The 18852-nt window shown below is 43.9% G+C and overlaps 1 protein-coding gene across 4 annotated transcripts in view; it reads left to right on the top strand.

Annotated features, from left to right (window-relative positions):
- Positions 1 to 18852, top strand: part of TRAF3 (TNF receptor associated factor 3) — a 114144-nt gene that overhangs the window by 49047 nt on the left and 46245 nt on the right. For 3 of the 4 annotated variants that reach the window (XM_044231736.1, XM_044231733.1, XM_044231734.1), the window contains exon 2: positions 10585 to 10710. The exons of the other annotated variant lie outside the window; for it this stretch is intronic. The gene's annotated coding sequence lies outside the window, so the exon portion shown is untranslated. The remainder of the gene's footprint in view (positions 1 to 10584; positions 10711 to 18852) is intronic. 4 annotated transcript variants of the gene reach the window in all.

Here is an 18852-nt window from a genome sequence, read left to right as displayed (position 1 = left end):
GGGGGAGCTGGAGAAGTAGGCTTCCCACTGAGCAGGAAGCCCAATATGGGGCTGGATATGGGGCTTGATCCCAGGACACTGGGACATGACCTGAGCCAAAGGCAGACGCTCAACAACTGAGCCACCCAGGTGCCTGGCATCTCAAGTTTTCAACATGACTCTATCTGTACAAATATATGTGACATTTCGTATTTTAGCACTAAAGTAAGTATGCAAGTGGTAATGAATATTCAACCATGATTTCAGGTGGACAAGACTTCAGAGAAACCTATCATATTGCCAAAAACAAAACCAAACTCACCACTGCATTATAGCTCCAAAAGAGTCGGTGAGCGTGCCTTTGTTGATGCAGTTAACAGATGTTACAGATGTGACTCAAGAGGCAGACCACTCTGTTGCTTGCTAATGTGTCATGTTGGGAAACTGCTGAATCTTTCTATTCCAGTTTCCTCATCTCTGTAATGTAGGGGTGGGGTGGGGAAGGAGAGTATTTACAGAGTTGTGAAGAGTAAATGAGTAATTACAGGAACAATGTAATAACTACTAATATATATTGAATGTGTACTGTGTGGTAGATAATTTCTGAGTGCTGAGGATACAAACCTAAGAAAAGCACTTTCCTGTCTTCAGAAAGCTCACCGTCAGGTGGGAGAGAGAGAAGGAAGCAGAGCCAGTGTAGACTTGTGTTATGATGAGTTCTTACAGTATAGATCAGGGCTTGAGGAAGGTCACTTCCACCAGGAAGGGAAGGTTCTCGAAAGATAGTTAGAGACGTTTAGCCCCATAGAAAGCAGGTGCCTGCCGAGTGTGCCTGGCATCTTGCTAGGTGCTGGGGCTGGAGGGAGGCAACAGATACAAAGTTAGCATCCCTCTGCCCTAAAGTTTCATGACAAACTGTGAGTTGAGTGTATAGGGTAGGTGTCAAGACACTCAAATGGAGTCTTGAGGATCAAGTGTCTGGCAGGACATGAAGAGAGTGAGAGGGAAGCAGCCAAGGCACAGGAGAAATGGGACAGGAGAGCACATGTGTGAGTCCACCCCGTGACGCAGAGGCAGGGTTCTTGGCTGGGGAGGGCAGGCATTTGGTGCCGGGCTGCGTGGGGCTGACTCGCACCCAAAGCCAAGTCAGAAGGAGCAGATGCAAGAGGGAATTGAGGGTGGGGAGATGCTTCGTGAACTCGAACAGTGTCTGATTGTTAAATTAATTAGTTTCGTGAGTTTTGACTATCCATAAAAATTATGATTTTTAATTTTCTTCCTCCACTAAATACCATAAAATTTTTAATTAAGGGAAAAGCTTTCTTTGGTCATTATATTTGAAAACATTTTCCTGCACTTGTGCTTTTAGAAAATGAAGTAAACGCAGAATACATAGAAGTTGGCTCATGGTGGAACTTTAATTCTCGCAGCCACGAGAGGCCTTCTGCTTGCCCCGGCCTAGGGCTTTCCTGCTGCGCGTACTAGAGAGGAGCACCAGCGGGGCAGCAATCCTGTGGAACCTCAGTGGTCATCTGTGGCTTGATTTCTTTTAATTGAATTGATGTGGTGAGAACGTTGGCTCCTACTTCACCACTTAGTAAACTGACTTGGTAGCAGGTGCTGCTCTTGGCTGTTTTTGTATACTCCATAATATAAATGTATCACCCCGACATTGTATAATTATTGTATTGTTTTCCAGTTACAAGGTCTTTGTGTACATGTGTTTATTTAGTAATTATAGGAAAGATTTTATTTTTTAAATTAATTTATTTTGGGGGTGCCTGGGTGGCTTAGTCATTGAGCATCTGCCTTCAGTTCAGGTCATGGTTCCCAGGGTCCTGGATTGGGCCCCTGCATCGGACTCCCTGCTCAGTGGGGAGTCTGCTTCTTTCTCTCCCACTTCCCCTGCTTATGTTATGTCCCTTGTTGTCTCTCTCTGTCAAATAAATAAATAAAATCATTTTAAAAATTAATTTATTTTTTCAATTTCTTGGAAGTAGGCTCCACACCCAACATGTGGCTTGAACTCACAACCCTGAGATTAAGAGCCTCGTGCCCTACCAGCTGAGCCAGCCAGGCGCCCCAACTATAGGAAAACTTTTATATTCTTGTAGAATTTCTCTGCCTACAAGATGGATATGTGTGGGAATATGCACACATAAGACTTTAGTTGCAAATTGGGGCATCTGGGTGGCTCAGTTGTTAAGCATCTACCTTGGGCTCAGGTCGTGAACCCAGGGTCCTGGGATGGAGCCCCCCATGGGGCTCTTTGCTCAGTGGGGAGCCTGCTTCACCCTCTCTCCTCTCCCCCGCTTATGTTCCCTCTCTTGCTATGTCTCTCTCTGTCAAATAAATAAATAAAATCTCAAAATAAATGAATAATAAAGACTTTAGTTGCAAATAGAAGGAAATTGAGCATCACATTTCATACTGAAGCATTTTCTGTTTTAAGGTATCTCTCAGGAAGAAAACATTCAATTTTTCAGTTCTGATAAAGTCTGTAGTTATATTAGTGTAGTGTGCTCAGTAAGAAATTTAGTCCTGAGTCTTGCATTTCTGCCATGACTGAATTACAAGGACCAGACTTACTCTCCACCAGGACCAGGTGAGGCAAGTGAGGCACTTGACTCGGGTGTAGAACTGAAGGGGGCACCAAAAAGCTTAATAATTGAGATTAATATTTTAGGGGCACCTCACTGGCACAGTCAGTAGAGCATAGAACTCTTGATCTTGGGGATTTTAAGTTTGAGCACCATGTTGAGCACCAAGAGATTACTTAAAAATAAAATTAAAAAATTTAAAAAAATAAAAAATTTTTTTAAAACTTATTTGACGTTTTAGTGGGGGGAGAGGTAGAGAGAATCCTCAAACAGACTCCCTGCTGAGTGCGAGCTTAAAATGGGACTCTATCTCATAACCCTGAGATCATGACCTGAGCCAAAATCAAGAGTCAGAAGCCCAACTGAGCCACCCAGGTGCCCCTAAAATAAACATTTTAATACAGTGCTTTGAGAAAGTCCAATGTGATACAAACAGATCCATAATGAAAAAAAATCAAAATTTAAATATAGACAGGATCAGAATTAATGATTTTTCCTTTTGCCTCACCTCCGACATGGCTCAGTTCAGCCGTGTTACCAGTACTATCTTAGTTTAAAATTTTAATGTTTTTGTTTCTCATGGATTTTTTTCATTAGTTTTGGCTTTTTATCTCTGTTACTGAGTTTTTTGTTCCTCCCTAAAATTTGTACCTGAGCCAGGGGCCTCACTCACCTGACCCCAGTCCCAAACCTGACTGCCATCTTAAACAACTTGAAAACCAGACAAAATAGATGAAGCAACAGCTTTAGACATTGGTCAGCAGACAGATTAGGACTGTGTTCCTGGAAATAAAAGAAATGAACTCTACAGTTATTCCAGCCTTTTCTCTAGAGCAGGATCCATGAAATTTTGCTGTAAATGGACAAACAGTAAATATCTCCGACTTTCCGGATCTCAGTCACAGCTCCATACTTACTCAGCTCTGTGTCTGCTTTCATACTCAGTATGTGAATGAATGGGTATGGACGTAGTCCCATAAAACTTTACTTAAAAAAACTGGTAGTAGATTAGATTTGGCCCCAGGTCATAGTTTGTAAATTCTAGCGTAGAGACAGTTTCCACACTGCAGGGCAGGGAGAGAGAAGCCAGAGCCCACTGGCCTTACTGAAGTGACAAACCCTCAGTGTTTGGGAAGACAAAGCAGCTAGAATTTAGGTGGGGGGTAAAGCCCAGGAGAGGAAGGGGGCTCCTTACAACTCCAGAGATCTGTCAGAGGACCCCCTGGAGATTCTGACTGAGTACTGATCCACATATACATGAGGAGAAACATCTCAAAGCCAGGAAAAGAACCACCAGAAAGGAGCAGACTGGATAATTTCTGGTATCACACAGGGTTGAGATAGTTGGGTCCTTTCAAGGCTGTTTTTAAGTCTTTGTTCGGGTGGGTTCAGAGCAGCTTTTCCAGTTAGGGCATCAGGTAGACTCCCCTCACCTCAGCAGTGGGGCTGGATTAGCTCTAGACTAGAAGGGCTGCTGCGGACCTGCCCAGCCAGTTCCACGTAATAGTTCTCAGAACTAAGTCCCACCTATATTTATTTATTTATTTGACGAAGTGAGAGAGAGAGAGAGCATTGGCATGGGAGGAGTGGCAGAGGATGAAGGAGAGAGAATTTTTTTTTTTTTTTAAGATTTTATTGTTTATTTGACAGAGACACACAGTGAGAGAGGGAATACAGCAGGGGGAGTGGGAGAGGATAGAAGCAGGCTTCCCTCCAAGCAGGGAGCCCAGTGTAGGGCTCGATCCCAGGACCCTGATATCAGGACCTGAGCTGAAGGCAACGCTTAAGGACTGAGCCACCCAGGTGCCGCAGGAGAGAGAGAAGCTTAAGCAGACTCCTTACCAAGTGCGGAGCCCGATGCCAGGCTTGATCCCAAGACCCTGAAATCATCACCTGGTTCAAAATCAAGTCAGCCACTTAACTGACTGAGCCACCCAGGTGCCCCAATTCCTAATTACATTTAAAAGGATATGATAACATCCAGTTCCCAACGGCATAAAAAAAGTGTCCAGCATCTTATGAAAATTACCAGACATACAAAGAAGCAAGAAAATATATTAACCAGGAGAAAAATTAACCACTAGAAACAGATGCAAAATAATAAAGTACATTAAAATAACTGCTATAAAATAAGTTGCACATGTTTAAGAATATAGAGAAAAATGGGGCGCCTGGGTGGCTCAGTGGGTTGAGCCGCTGCCTTCGGCTCAGGTCATGATCTCAGGGTCCTGGGATCGAGTCCTGCATCGGGCTCTCTGCTCAGCAGGGAGCCTGCTTCCCTCTCTCTCTCTCTGCCTGCCTCCGTCTACTTGTGATTTCTCTCTGTCAAATAAATAAATAAAATATTAAAAAAAAAAGAATATAGAGAAAAATGAACATAATTAGCAAAATGAAAAATACAGAAAACTGAAGTAAAACTTCTAGATGAAAAATAAAATTTCTGAAATGAAAAGTGTAACAGAGATTAGTAACAGGTTGGTACTACAGAAGAATATGTCCGTGAACTTCAAGACATGGCAAAGAAATGGTCCAGGACACAACAAACAGAATAGAGAAGACTGGAGAGACTAACAGAGCATTTAGGAACCTGTGAGACAAAATCAGCTGTTTTCAGATACATGTAACTAGAGTTCCAAAAGAGGAGGGAATGCAAATAGCATTTGGAGAAATAATGGCTGAAAAAAATATCCAAATTTGATGAAAATTACAAACCACAGAGCTCAAAAATCCCAAACGGAATAAACAAAACCATACCAATGTGTACCGCATAACAATATTGCTGAAAAACCAGTGCCAAAGAGGGGGAAAAAAGTAAGAAGAAAAGACATTACAGAAAAACAAAACCAGAAATGACAGCTGACATCTGGTCTGAGCTTGTGCTAGCCAGAAGACAACACAGTGACATGTTTAAAGCACCGAAAGAAAAATCTGTTAGTTTAGAATTTTGTACCCAGAGAAAATATCTTTCAGAAATAAAAGTGAAATCACAATTTCTAGGCCAAGAAAAGCTGACAGAATTTATTGCCAGCAGACCTGCACTACGTGAAATTTTTAAAGGAAGTTTAGTTAGAAGGAAATTATATCAGATGGGAATTTTTTTTTAAGATTTTATTTATTTATTTGACAGACAGTGATCACAAGTAGGCAGAGAGGCAGGCGGAGAGAGAGAGAAGGAAGCAGGCTCCCTGCCGATCATGACCTGAGCCGGAGTCAGAGGCTTAACCCACTGAGCCACCTAGGCCCCACCAGATGGAAATTTTTACACAGAGGAGTAAAAATAATAACCTGAAATGGTCAATAGATTGATAAATATCCTCACTTTTAATTGCCTTTTTTTTAAAATTTGCTATTTAGGGGCGCCTGGGTGGCTCAGTTGTTAAGTATCCACCTTCCTCTCAGGGAATGATCCCAGTGTCTTTGGATAGAGCCCTGCATCAGGTAGGGAGCCTGCTTCTTCCTCTCCCACTCCCGGTTCTTGTGTTCCCTCTCTCAGTGTCTCTCTGTCAAATGAATAAATAAATATCTTTTTTTTTTTTTTTTTTTTTTTTTTAAAAGGCTGTTGGGGCCCCTGGGTGGCTCTGTGGGTTAAGCCTCTGCCTTTAGCTCAGGTCATGATCTCAGGGTCCTGGGATCGAGCCCTGCATCGGGCTCCCTGCTCAGCGGGAGGCCTGCTTCTCCCTCTATGCCTGCTGCTCTGCCTACTTGTGATCTCTCTCTCTGTCAAATAAATAGGTGAAATCTTAAAAAAAAAAAAAAAAAATAAGGCAGGGGCGCCTGGGTGGCTCAGTGGGGTAAAGCCTCTGCCTTCGGCTCGGGTCATGATCCCAGGGTCCTGGGATCGAGCCCCGCATCTGGCTCTCTGCAGCGGGGAGCCTGCTTCCCCCTCTCTCTGCCTGCCTCTCTGCCTACTTGTGATCTCTGTCTGTCAAATAAATATTAAAATAAAATCTTTAAAAAAAAAAGGCAAAAGTAACAATATATGATGGGTCTTATAATACTTGTAGAGGTAAATAAATGAAAACAGTAGCACAAAGGATGGAGGAGAGAAATGGAAATATGTTATCCCTGTACTTAAAGTAGCATAATAGAATTTGCAGGTAAACTATGATAAGTTAAAGATCGCTGTCATATCCACAAATATCTATCATGGGTAGGAGAAGAAGGAAACATTAATGCCAATATGAGGGATGTAAAAAAGGGTACCACTACAGACCCTAAAGACATTGAAAGGGTAGTAAGAGTAAAATTGTGAATAATTTTATACCAATAAATGACTTTTTTTTTTTTTTAATTTGTTTGACAGAGACACAGTGAGAGAGGGAACACGAGCAGGGAGAGCAGGAGAGGGAAAAGCAGGCTTCCCGCCAAGCAAGGAGCCCAATGTGGGACTTGATCCCAACACCCTGGGATCACTGAGCTGAAAGCAGACACTTAAAAGACTGAGTCACCCAGGTGCCCCTAAATTTGACAACTTAAAAACATTTTTTGAAAAACACAAACCATCAAAGCTAACTCAAGAAGAAATTTGTAACTTTCATTATTCTGTATTTACTAAAGAAATTGAATTGGTAACGAAAATCCTTTGGGGCGCCTGAGTGGCTCAGTCAGTTAAATGTCTGCCTTTGGCTCCATTCATGATCTCAGGGTTCTGAAAATGAGGAGGGAATGTTTCCTGTCTCATTCTGTGAGCCAGCGCTGGACTGAAAGGAAGACAAGACAAAAACATTACAGTAAAGCAAAGCCACCAAGTGCATTAGTCTTACACACATCTTCCATACATGGTAGCAGATAGAATCCATATAGAAACATATAAAAAGGATATTACATAATGATCAAGTGAGGTTTATCTCAGGAGTGAAAAATTGGCTTAACACTGGAAAATCAATCCCTGTAATCCACCAGCGTAACATATCAAACACAGAAAAACGAGAAGCACAGAGATGGAAATGTGGGAAGCACAAAGGGAAGGCAGGAGACACAGGAAGTAGGGACCGAGGCTCATATAATTGGCTCTAGAAGGAGAGGTGAGGGCCAGGGCAGCAGCAGTGCTTAAAAAGATAATGGCTGAAATCGCTCCAGAAAGTTGAAATGCGGCAAACCACAATGGTAAGACGTTCAACAAATGACTGACAAGATATCCTAAGTAAAAAGAAATCCACACGCAAACACAGGGCCGCGAAGCACATGATTACACAGAGGAACAGCAGCTGGTTTCCTGACACCGGCCCTGAGAGCCACACGGCACTTGGAGTGAGAAGTCAGTAGGAGAAAGGAAGGGATTCTCTCTCTAACCACAACGATTGAAGGTTATGTAAAATGTTAACGGGGACAAAGTAGTGAACCTGTGTAAACACGCAGTGGTGGGACATAGGCTGGACGTGCGTTGGGTGGAGTTAACACTTTCAAGTCCTTGCTGCCTGGGCGAAGGGTCAGGATAGGGCCGTGAGAAGAAGCCGCACATTGTAATTTCTAAAGTAATCATTAAAAGAGCGAAAACAGAACCCGTAGCTTCTAGATTACAGAGAAGAGGAGTTAGGATAACATTCCTAAAGCAGGCGGATAGCCCCTGGTAAAATAGCAGAAGCAAATCTACATCTGCGGGTTGGCTTCCAGGGTAAATAGAGTAAATTTCCATTTAAAGGCAAAGATACCAAGATTTTTAAAAATATTTTTTAAAAATCCAACTATATACTGTTTACAAGAGATTCATTTAAAGGAATTCAGAAATGTTGAAAGTAAAATGATGACAAAAATAAACCATGCAAACACTGAGAACAAGAATGTGTAGTATTAGACAAAATATATTTTAAGGCAAAAAGCAGGACCAGAGTATCGTTTCACAGTGGGCCACTGTAGGTCCTGTGACAAAATAAATAGCTTATCATAAACAGGTTCTTTTCTTGCTCACACAAAGTCCAGGATAGGTAGTCCTAGTTGGCAGATGGCTTTCCACATGATTGAGTTCTTTGGGAAAGAGAATCTTGTAGTCCCAGAGGAGGAAGAAAAGACTTCATTAATTTGACTCCGTGTGTTCACAGAAACCAGCTCTGGCCAGGGTGTAAGGAAGGAGGCTCGCAATGGCCAGGCCTGACCGGCACACGTCTGCCTGTGCCTGGGGGTCGGAGTCCGTGTCTCTGGAAGCTGGTGGACTGAGATGAGGGAGTTCATTAAGCCTGATGAGAAGTGGTAGCCCAGTAGCTGCTGGAGAGATGAACAGGAAGGAGCTTGTTGCAAAATTAAAAGTGCATTGTGGCAGGGGTGTCTGACTCTTGACCTCAGCGCTGGTGTTGATTCAGGGCCCTGAGTCCCAGCCCTATGCTGGGCTCCACGCCGGCCTTGGAGCCTACTTTAAAAAAAAAAAAAATTGCATTGGAGCAATTGTCAGATGTAAAATTTTTACAAATGTAAGAAATGTAAATGTTAAAAAAAAAAATTTTAAGAGCTAAAGAAAGAGAGAGTAGGGGAGGGGCAGGGGGAGGGAGAGCGAGAATCTTGAGCAGGCCACACACCCTGCACACAGCCCAAAGCAGAGCTCGACTGTACGATTATAACTTGAACCAAAATCAAGAATCAGACGCTTAATGGACTGAGCCACCCAGGCGCCCCTATTCAAAATAATTTTAAAATTCGACGTAGTGAAGAATTCTTAGGGTACCACTATACAGCCATTCAGTTAGCAAGAATTAAAAAACTGGACAAGTCTTGTTGAAGTAGTTGAGCACCAGAAACACTCTCATACACTTCTGATGGGGGTATAAATTGTTACAACTGCTTTGGGAAATAGTTTGGCTTTATGTAGCAAAGGTGTATCCCATTTCTAGGTCTGTACACCAGAGAAATACATGCTCACTGTGCTTAAAATGGCTGTGCCACGGAGATCTCTTCAAAGTGTCTTTGCTCCAAGGCAGAAACTACCCAAGGGACAGGGGAATGGATAAGTAAATTAGTGTATTTTTACACAATGGTGTGCTACACGGCAATGAAAATAAATACCAGGTACAGCCCCAGAGGTGGAGTGGAAAAAAAAAAAAAAAAGAAAGAGTATATACAATATAATTCTGTGTATATAAATTACAAATTTTGGCAAAAATATTCTGTATCAGTGTGGCGTGCCTAGATGCTGCATCTAAAGGAAGGTAAGAAAGCGATAACCATAAAGGTTATACTTGCTGCTCACGGCAGAAGGTGGGGGTGGGGGTGAGGGGGTCAGAGAGAGGTACCCTGCCGTTTCGGGGTTTCAGCAGTGTTTGTTCCATCCTTGGCCTGGATGGTTGTTGGACTAGTGTTTGTGTACCGAACATAGGTGTTGACCGTGCTTTGTGTGTGTGTGTGCAGTACTTCATGATAAAAGTTATTTTAAAATTAAAATAGTCTGAAGATATCCAGACTTTGTAATTTGTGTCCACATAAACCGTAATGTGGAAAATCCAAAACACATGTTTCTATAGAGTGGTTAAAATGGTTTCTTTTCTTTCCTTTTTTTTTTTTTTTTTTAAAGATTTTATTTATTTATTTGACAGACAGAGATCACAAGCAGGCAGAGAGGCAGGCAGAGAGAGGGGGAAGCAGGCTCCCTGCTGAGCAGAGAGCCCGATGCGGGACTCGATCCCAGGACCCTGAGATCATGACCCGAGCTGAAGGCAGAGGCTTTAACCCACTGAGCCACCCAGGCGCCCCAAAAAGTTTTCTTTAAACTTCTTTTCTTTTTTTTTTTTTTTTTTAAAGATTTTTAAAAATTTTTATTTGAGAAAGAGAGTGAGAGAGCACGAGAGGAGAAGGTCAGAGGGAGAAGCAGACTCCCCATAGAGCCGGGAGCCCGATGCAGGACTCGATCCCGGAGTTCCGGGATCATGACCCAAACTGAAGGCAGTCGTCCAACCAACTGAGCCACCACCTAAACTTCTTTCTTGATCATTTTTTTTAATTTACATTTTTGAAATTCTATTTTTAAAACATTTAAAAATGTTCCCAATGGAGTTGACCCAGTATTATTATTACTCCCCAGGTAAGAGACCCCACCACGCTCCTCGAAGAAGGGTAAGATCGGCACTGCTTTGCTTCTTTCTTTACCGAAGTCTCTTCCTCCCAGACCGCACTTTGCTGTATCTTCCTCACAGCATATGACACACAGGTACGTCTCTGGAAAATTTTAATTTATATAGATTTCTTTTTGCAGCTGGAACTTGTTTGCTTTTTCTTAAAAATAAAGTGATTGAAACATCCTGAACTTACTCATTTTTGGCTTTAGCAGTTTCCTCTGTGACAGGCCTATTTGAGTAACTGCCGCACACATGGCACCGTATTTCGGTGTGTCTCTAACCTTATTTTTATTTCTCATTTTTTTAAACAGGCATTACACTTTGAGAATAATCCTCATTACACCTGATGGCCCAGTAATGATGAATGTGTTTGAAACCCGGGGCAGGGCTAGGGGTTTCTGCCTTATAGGCCTGCCCTCCGCAGCAGGACGTTTACCGAGGGCAGGGAGGCCTTCCCAGCTCAGATTGCAGCTTTTTAAAAAAATTTTTTTCGGGGCGCCTGGGTGGCTCAGTGCCGCTGCCTTCAGCTCGGGTCATGATCTCAGGGGCCTGGGATCGAGTCCCACATCGGGCTCTCTGCTCCGCAGGGAGACTGCTTCCTCCTCTCTCTCTCTGCCTGCCTCTCTGCCTACTTGTAATCTCTCTCTGTCAAATAAATAAATAAAATCTTTAAAAAAAAATTTTTTTTTTTCTAATTTTATTTGACAGAGAGAGAAATCACAAGTAGGCAGAGAGAAAGCCGGAGAGAGAGGGTAGCAGGCTCCCTGCTGAGCAGAGAGCCTGATGCAGGCTTGATCCCAGGACCCTGAGACCGTGACCTTGAGCCGAAAGCAGAGGCTTAACCCACTGAGCCACCCTGGCGCCCCAGATTGCAGCTTTTGATGCTTGAACTGTTTGCTCCCTAACCATTGTTCTCTAGGAGTTTGAAAGGAAACAAAGTACTCTGTTTTGGTCTCTAATTTGTGATTGAGTAGCACTTTATACTTGAAATTAAGAACTCTTTACTATGTTAGAACAGTAAAATGAATATAAAATGGGTTTGAAATAGTTGCATCCAAAGTGAGTTTTAATATATAGCTATTTCTTTCTTTCTTTCTTTTTTTTTTTTTTTTAAATTTGACAGACAGAGATCACAAGTAGGCAGAGAGGCAGGCGGGGGTGGGGGGAGGCAGGCTCCCTGCTGAGCAGAAAGCCTGACACGGGGCTTGACCCCAGGATCCTGGGATCATGACCTGAGCCAAAGTCTGAGGCTTTAACCCACTGAGCCACCCAGGCGCCCCTATATATAACTATTTCTGATAAATTCTAAGTATAAAGAAAACTATTTTAAAAATCACTCATAACCGCAGGCCCACTCAGTTTTGCTCTGCTGTCTGAGTTTTTTAGTTTGTGTGGAGCGGGGTTCGAGCAGTGATGGCAGCAAGCCGTGTGCCCCTTGGGCCTCTTCTATCCCCCGACGGCCCCTCCCCGTCCCTTTTCTTCCGTGCGTTTTCTCAGTTGCGTGTTCGTAGGCCGAGGTTTCCCCGTGTTGACTTTTGCGCTCTCTACTGAGCGTGGTCTTCTGTCCTCTGCATCTCCTGTGACGTGGCAGGTGGATCCGTGGCTGTGGCCCGCCCCAGCCTGGGACCGCACGTCCTTCAGTGGAGCCCTCAGCGTGTCGTCGTGGCTCGGGGCCAGCGCTGCTCAGTGCCTGGCTGCAGTCCCCGGAGGTCATGAAATGACGCTGTTCACGCTTGGTCATTCGCTTGGCCTTGAGTAGCTGAAATATTTGGATAGATAGAAACTTACCGTCGGTGAGTATTTGGTTACCCTAAGGGACAGTTCAAATAGGAAGGGAGGGTCGATGCCGTTCTTTCGCTTTATCAGGTCTCCAGACAATGAGATGGTTCTGCGGCCACTCCCAGAGTGACCCTTGACTGTTTGCAGTAGCGTGCCAAAGTCAGGAACGTAGATCTCTGGGCTCCGTTTAAATCCTTTGCAGTTAGGATTCTCACGGATGCTCACGTCGAGCCGCCGTGGCCAGTTGCGCCTCGCTGAGTACGCTCCTCTGTCCTTTCGTGGGCCCCGCACTCTTCCTTCCCTTGCTTTCGCTGCTGCGCTAACGCGTTCCAGATTCCTGCTAAACACATTTTTGCCTCACACCTGGCATTGCCTCTTTCTCCGAACAGCTCTGGTTCCCTTTTGTAGGGCTGGTTATTGTTTCCAGGTCTTTTGGAAGGACAGCCTGGCAAATGTGCTTTTTAAGTGCAAATAACATGAGTTCATACTGATGTTTATTTCAAATTTAGTATTATTTGGTTTTTACTTCTTTGTGTTTATATTGATGTATCTTTTCTCTAATACTGAAAACCTTGGTTCCTAATAGCATCAGCATCATTACTTGTTTTATCCTATAAAATCTACGTGATAGTTTTAGAATAACAGTACCAATGTATTACCAATAGTATGATTCCTGAAAACAGTTTGGAGTTTTCTGTAGTTTTTTTTTTTTTTTTATCCTTAGAGCCTATATCCCTAGAGATGTATACCTAATTTGCCAAATTAAGTTTTAAGGCCACCAAGCCAGCCCCTTAGTGTGCCAGCAATTTGTTTAGACAGTCATATTTGTATTTTTTTTTTGAAGTTGAAGGAATAGCTTCTTTTAAAATTTTGTTGTAAGTTATAAAACATTTTCATTTTTCCAAATCAAAATTAAATATTTTAATTTAATAATTAATTTAAATATTTACAGAAGTCAGGCTTCCATTCCTAATCCTTATACCTTGTTTGTTCTTTACTCTGTAGGTCACATACTGATTTTTCGTGTAAGTATGTGTGTGCACACAGTCCTCTTTCTTAGAGATTGGTAGCATATGGTACAGCTTTCCTCCATGTTGTTTCCTGAGCAGAAACAGCAGGTGGTGAGGCCCACACGGGAGTGTACAGGGCTCTTCCTCACTCCTTTCTGCGCAGCTGTATAGTACTCCATCGCGTTGGATGTAGGACGGAGAAAAGCTCATTCTTCAAAATATGTTGGCTTTAGTCTATATGTTTCTCCTGTGTATGAATGTCATCAATTTTGCTCTTTAATCAGCTGCCGATTTCTTAGTATTTGGGGACCTTGCAAGCACACTGCGTGTCTGTGCCTGGTTTTCCTGATGTGTGCAATTTGAGGTTTGGACTAGAAGCTTGAGGTGGGTTATTTTAGCTGAAAGACTACAGATAAGTAAACTGAATCTGAGAGCATCTCCCTAGCAACAGAGCGCGCACCCAGGGCGCCTGGCTGGCTCGCGCGGGAGCATGCGACACTTGATCGTGAGCCCCGTGTTGGTGTGGAGATTACTTAAAAAAAAAAATAGAATCTTAAAAAACAAGTGTGCACCCTGTATCCACAGAAGTGGTGCTGACGGGGCGTGAGCTCAGGAGTGCTGGAGCCCGCAGGTCTCAGTCAGAATGAGGAGGCAGATACGGTTCTGCTGGGGCGACCCCTGAGGTGGGAGCAGGTTGTTGGGGCGGACGCATGGATGTGTTGGATAGGAACGGGAAGCACCGAGAAGGGCAGAGTCCATGTTGGCTGCATTAAATACAAGGGCCCGTGTAGCAGGGCAGACAGAGCCAGGTGGTCTGGCAGCTCAGAGAGGAGGCTTGTGGACGGGTCTGCTGGGTGAGGCCTTTGCGATCGGTCAGCATGAGTGTGCGGGGGGCGTGGTGGGGAGGGGTCCACGTCAGCACCCGAACAGCGCCTGCCTTTAAACCCTAGGCAGAACTGGGGGCTCTGCCCGAGAGATTAGTTGGGGGGCAGCATTGCCGTAAGAGCCAGTGCTTGTAAAATCTCATGCTTTATTCTCAAGGTTGACTTAAATATTGTAACCCAGTCCTTCATATGGCCATGTTTTATGTTCTTCACTCATATTTTCAAGTAAAGTTGATGCTCCAAGGAAATGAACCTTATCACACGTGTGCAGCTGCCTCGGCCTCCTGTCCGGGCCCAGCCGCAGGGCCGTGTCCGCCTGGACTTGGCTCTTTCTGGCTTGTCGGATGCCCTGGCCCTCAGCCCGTCTCCCTCCCAGATGGCAGGACTCTGGCCCTGGGCCCGGAGAGGCGCGGCTTAGGCGCTGCTTCTTCGCACAGTCGGGGTTGAATCAGTGCTTTAAAAAGGATCCCTAAATCAAGGGATACTGGCTGTGCTGGGCCTCACATAGCTCTGTTTTCCCAAGGGATTTAAGAGCAAGTTTTATGCTGTGGTTTAATCTGGTTCTTTCCCAGCTGTGAGCCCGTGGCTGGCTGGCTGGCCTCATCGCCACCCCCCCCACCCCCTGTCTGTCTCTCTGAAGTGGGGCTTTTCATACATGGTCATGATCTGCCTGTTTGTTTGGAGAAGAATCAAGTCTTCTCGATTCTCCTGTCTTCTTTACTTGGCCCGTGTGTCAGCTCCAGGCCCTCTCCCCCAGCAGAGCATTTGGCATCAGGTATGGTGAAAAGAGCCTGTGCTGAAATGTTGGCATAAACACGGTTCCCAGAAAACTTTTTTTTTTTTAAATCAGCAGGGCACACCTGTCTGTTTTTGGTTTTCTCTCTTCTCTTTTTATTGGCATTACTTAGATGATACTTTTCATTGCCCTGCTGGGCTTGATGTCGAGCTCATTGTCCTGCATGCACGTTGTGAGAAGTACTGGCGTGCTGGCAGGAACCATTTTCTCTGTTTATCTGATGCTTCCCTTTTTTGGTTTTCCCCGGGCTTTCCAGTACTTGGAACACCCTTTTGTCAGCAGATGTGCTTTGGTTTCCAATTTCCAATCTCCGAGTAGGAAGTAGCTCAACTGAAGTCGCAAGTAGGGAAGAGAAGTCGTTAGGAGCAATGAAGGCGTAGAGGAAAGGCAGAGGAATCCAGTCCGGCTCTTTGCTGTGCCCCCAAGTCTGGGGATGGCTCAGCTGTGCGAGGGGCTTCCTGCCGAGCTGACTGCAGACCCACATTCTGTGAAAAGGACGGTTTTTCTGAGTAGAGATTGTTGCGTTTGAATAAACATATGGCCTCAAAATACAATAAATTCATGCCTAAACATGCAGCAAAAGTAAATAATGTAATAGTAGAGTAATGGTTCCGCTCAGAGGACATGGCGGAGTGGGAGTTCTGGGGTAAGAAGGCCAGGCGCCCGGCCAGGCCCCGCTGCTTGGAGCCGGCCCTGGCCAACACCTCCAGAGTGGCTGCTTCCCGGTGGCTTCTACTCTTGGCTTCTCTTCTGCTCCCAGAGAATCCGGACTCCCCTGGCACCATTTCTTAGTCACATCCCTTCCCTACCTTATAGTCTCTGTTGTGCTCTCTTTTCTTCGTGTATCTGTTGTTTCTGTTCAGCAGAACATTTTTCCTGACGTGTTTGGAAGCAGACCTCCTCTTCCCACACTTGATGATGAAGAGATGAGGTGCTGGCGGTAGCATCAGGTTCTCATCACTGGCGTGGCCCGGCGTGCTGACCAGAGGCACGTGTGTCCGCTCCAGAGGTGGGAAGCCCCAGGCTGCTTCCCCAGACTGGCCTGTCAGACGTTAGTCCGCTTGTGCCCAAGTCAGCCTTCCTCCACCACCTCTAATGTATCGGACTGAGTTTGCATTATTTTTCAACACAATTATTGTAAATATTACAGGATTTAATTAACCTGTAATTGTCACATCTAAATTTTAGAATTAAGGTAGAATTTAACTATTTTTATACCCATATATAAGCAAATGAAATAAAGATATATTTAAATCAAGAAACCTAATCAGAGGCTTTCACCATCACATATTTTGGAAAGTTCCAAAGATGTGACTTTCCTAACATTGTTGCTTCTGGTGCTCAGCTACATGTGGAGCCCGCAGTGGGAGGCTTGGCCTGTCTGTAGCCTGGTGTGGATGTCCCGATGCAGCTGCAGGTTAGAAAGTGCCATCGTGGAAAAAAATTAGCATTTTTAGTAAATGTGTTTGTAGGAACTTTCTTTTTACAGTGGTTTTTCATTTGGGGCCTTTGAACATGGTATCAGCTTTTGTAACTGTACTCACACCAGATACTGCTGTTCCTGTCTGGCCGGCCCCAGTGGATGCCCACGTGCCATGTGCACGGGCGCTCTGCAGGGTGTGGCATGTTGACGTTGGCACTCATCCTTTGGCCAGTTGTTTCCCCTTATTTCTCTATTTGATTTAAAACATTATTAGCTCAAGTTAGTTTTTTGGTGTCTTTTAGTATCTTTACCACTCTCAACTTTTAATTTTTTTTTTAAAGATTTTATTTATTTATTTGACAGAGCGAGATCACAATAGGCAGAGAGGCAGGCAGAGAGAGAGAGAGGGAAGCAGGCTCCCTGCTGAGCAGAGAGCCCGATGTGGGACTTGATCCCAGGACCCTGAGATCATGACCTGAGCCGAAGGCAGTGGCTTAACCCACTGAGCCACCCAGGCTCCCTCAACTTTTAATTTTTTTTTAAGTTTTATTTGGAAGAGAGAGAGGGAGCACACATGAGCCGGGGAGGGGCAGAGGGAGAGAGTCTCAAGCAGGCTCTGCGCCAAATGCAGGGTCTAACATAGGGCTTGATCCCAGGATCCTGAGGTCATGACCCGAACTGAAAATCAGGAGTCAGACGCTTAAGTGACTGAGCCACCCAGGGGCCCCTCAACTTAAAACTTTTTAAAAATACAGGCAGAGATGAGAGGCAGGCAGAGAGAGAGAGAGAGAGAGGAGGAAGCAAGCTCCCCGCTGAGCAGAGAGCCCAATGTGGGGCTCTATCCCAGGACCCCGGGATCATGACCTAAGTCAAAGGCAGTGGCTTTAACCCACTGAACCACCCAGGCGCCCCTAACTTTTTTTTTTTTTTTTTAGTAAAGATTTTATTTATTTTATTTATTTGACACATAGAGACAGTAAGAGAGGGAATACAAGCAGGGGGAGTGAGAGAGGGAGAAGCAGGCTTCCCGCTGATCAGGGTGCCCGATGCCAGGATGGATCCCAGGACCCTGGGATTACAACCTGAGCTGAAGGCAGATGCTTAATGACTGAGCCACCCAGAGGCCCCACAACTTCTAATTTTTTTATTAAGATACATACAATGATATGAAATTCTTTGGCTCTAAGTATGGATAGAATTCTATTATATCAGGTTCAAATGTGCTAGCCTTTTTTTTTTACATTGTTACTGCTGTTATTATTTTTAAACTTGAAGTTGTTGAGTGGGTTATTACATTATACTATATTGTGTTTTTTAGCAAGAAAAAATTACTTAAACCATTTGAAGTATAGTTCATTGGTTTTTAGTATATTCACAATGTTTTAAAATATCAGCACTATCTAATTCCACAATATTTTCATTCATCCCCAAAAGAAACTCTGTAACCCCTAATCTCCCCTCTGTCTCTGGATTTGCCTATTCTGGATATTTCATGTAAATGGAATTATGTGGCATGTGGCCTTCTGTTTCTGCCTTCTTATTTAGCACAATGTTTTTAAGGTTCATTCATGTGGTAGCATGTCTCAGTATTTCATTCGTTTTTATAGTGAAATAATAGTATATTGTGTGAATAGACCACATTTATTTATCTGGTTATCTCTTTCTGTGCCCCCCCCGGGGCTATTAATACTTTTTGTTTATTATAAATATTGCTGCTTTGAGCATCCACATTCAAGTCTTTGTGCAAACATGTGTTTTTGATTCTCTTGGATATAGACATAGGAATAAAATTTCTGGGTCAACTGGTAACTGTTTAACTGTTTGAGGAACTGACAAACTGTTTGCTACTGTGCCAGCACCATTTTGCATTCTCTCCAGTCATGTAGGAAGGTTCCAGTTTCTTTTCTGTCCTCACCAACACTTTGGAATTTTCCATTTTCTTTTATTATAGTCATCCTAGTGGCTGTGAAGTAATATCTCATGATGGTCAGGTTTTTTTTTTAAACATTATTTTTTTAAATTGACATAAAATTCACACAACATAAAACTAACCATTTTAAAATGAACAATTCATGCCATTTAGTACATTCACAGTGTTATATAACCACAACCTATGTGTGGTTCCAAAACATTGTCATTCCCCCAAAAGGAAACCCCATACCCATGAAGCAGTTAGTCCTCATTGCTTTTTCCATCAACCCCTGGCAGCGACCAGTCTGCTTTGTGTCTCTCTCTGTTTACCTATATGTTTCTCACACATGGGTCACACAGTATGTGTTCTTTTGCTTCTGTTCTTTTTCGTTGAACATAATGCTTTCCTGGTTCATCCACGGTTTCGCCTG

Source organism: Neovison vison, chromosome 13 (genome assembly GCF_020171115.1).
Source record: "Neovison vison isolate M4711 chromosome 13, ASM_NN_V1, whole genome shotgun sequence".
In the NCBI taxonomy this organism is placed as follows: domain Eukaryota; kingdom Metazoa; phylum Chordata; class Mammalia; order Carnivora; family Mustelidae; genus Neogale; species Neogale vison.
Note: the sequence above shows the minus strand (reverse complement) of the source record. Positions and strands in the feature narration are given on the sequence as shown.